Here is a 2121-nt window from a genome sequence, read left to right on the forward strand (position 1 = left end):
CAGATACTATTTCTTTATTTGTGTCTGTAGCTTTCTGAGCTCTTCTATATGTAGCAATTGCAGTATTTGAGCAGCTTCATTAAGAACTGAATCTCTGGGGGAGAGGGGTAAGAGACCAACCAAAGGATTTGTATGCATGCATATAAGCATAACCAATGGACATAAGACACTGGGGGGTAGGGGAGGCCAGGGGATTGTCAAGGGCGGGAAAAAAAGGAGACATATGTAATACTCTTTGTCACACTTTAAGCAATAAAACAGTAATAATAAAGAATGCTGTTGAGTTGAGTAAGCAGCTTGATTTGGAGGTGGAGGCTGAGGATGTCACAGGGCTGCTGGCATCTCATGGAGAGGAGCTATCTACCAAGGACCTCATTCAACTGAAACAACAATTAATTGAAGAGGAAGACACACCAACCCCAGAGCCTAGGAGATTTATAAGCAAGGAATTAACAGGGGCCTTTGCCATGATAGAGGATGCCTTGGCAAGGTTTGAGGCTCAGGACCCCAACATTGACAGGTAGACTACGGTTGCCAGAAGAGTAATGGGTAGCCTGCGGTGTTATAAGGAGATTTGGGAGGACAAGAAGAAGGTATCCTTCCAGACTAGCCTCCGACTTTATTTTAAGAAGATAGAGAGGCCTGCAACAGATCCCATACCTTCTACCTCATATGCCTCTCCAGACTCACCTGCCCCAGTATCTCATGCACCTTCTGTAGGTTCTGCCTCTCAGACCTTCTCCCCCAAGGAGCCTTGTGTAAGCCTGTCTTTCCTCCCTTTGCAACGTCCAGTGTGCAAGCCAACAACAATAGTAAAGGTAAGGATAATATAGTATTTACCCTTGTATGTACATATGTGCTTTATGGTTTTCATTATTTATTTACCATAAGTAAAGGTCATCTTTATTTTAATTTTTTTTTACTGATTTACTTCATTACCTCTGTGTATGTGCTCCATGTGAGTGATGAAGGTGCTTATGTAGGTGGCTTATGGTGAAAATTGTGTTACATCGCACCATAGGAAGGGATCTCTGACATAACCCAAGGACCAACTGTATTTTGTTGAGGATTTTTGCATCCATATTTGTAGGAGATATTGATCTGAGGTTTTCCTTTATTGTGTTATCTTTTTATATTCTGGTATCAGGACAATACTGGCATTATAGAATAAATTAGAATGTGCTTTTCCTCATCTATTTTATGGAAGAGTCTGTGAAGAGTTGCTATTAATATTTCTAAAATGTTGGATAGAATCTGGGCTTTAGGTTTTCTTTGTAGGTAGTGTTTTATATTAGAAATTTAATCCCTTTATATATTACTAGAGGCCAGGTGCATGAAATCCATGCACAGGGGGCATGGGGCCCTCAGCCTGGCCTGCACCCTCTCCAATCTGGGACCCGTTGGGGGATGTTCAACTGCAGGAATCGGGTCTAAATCAGCAGTTGGACATCCCTCTCACAATCCAGGACCACTGGCTCCTAACCGTTCATCTGCCTGCCTGCCTAATCACCCCTAACCAATCTGCCTGCCTGCCTGATCCCCCCAACCCCTCTGCCTGCCTGCCTGATCACTCCTAACTATTCTGCCTGCCTGTCTGAATCACCCCTATTCACCTCTGCCTGCCTGTCTGATCACCCCTAACCTTTCTCCCCTGACAATCTGATTGCTCCTAACTGCTCTCCCCTGCTGGCCTGATCGCCCCTAACTGCTCTCCCCTGCCAGCCAGATTGCCCCTAATATCCTCTGCCTCTGTGAGTTTTGTCTGGAAGGACATCTGGAAGACATCTGGTCTAATTAGTGTATTGCCCTTTTATTAGTATAGATAGGTCTATTTAGTTGTCCATTTTTTCTTTGAGTTAGTTTTCATAGTTTATGAATTTTTCTATTTTATCTATGCTATCTAATTTGGAAAGCATAAAATTGTTTATAATGTACAGGAGGCCCGGTGCACAAAAATTTGTGCACTCAAGGGGAAGGGGGGGTCCCTCAGCCTGGCCTGTGCCCTCTCACAGTCTGGGACCCCTCGGGAGATAACGCCCTGCTTGCTTAGGCCTGCTCCCGGGTGGCAGAGGGCAGGCCCAATCCCTAGGTGCAGCCCCTGGTCGGGCTCAGAGCACGGCT

The 2121-nt window shown here is 45.0% G+C and overlaps 1 long non-coding RNA gene across 1 annotated transcript in view; it reads left to right on the top strand.

Moving 5' to 3' along the window:
• The first annotated feature begins 284 nt into the window (after positions 1-284).
• LOC107182711 overlaps positions 285-2121 on the top strand; it is a 36746-nt gene continuing 34909 nt past the window's right edge. The window contains exon 1 of the long non-coding RNA XR_001513423.1: positions 285-818. This is a non-coding gene — a long non-coding RNA (uncharacterized LOC107182711). The remainder of the gene's footprint in view (positions 819-2121) is intronic.

This window comes from Myotis davidii, unplaced genomic scaffold (assembly GCF_000327345.1).
Source record: "Myotis davidii unplaced genomic scaffold, ASM32734v1 scaffold1298, whole genome shotgun sequence".
Lineage (NCBI taxonomy): Eukaryota > Metazoa > Chordata > Mammalia > Chiroptera > Vespertilionidae > Myotis > Myotis davidii.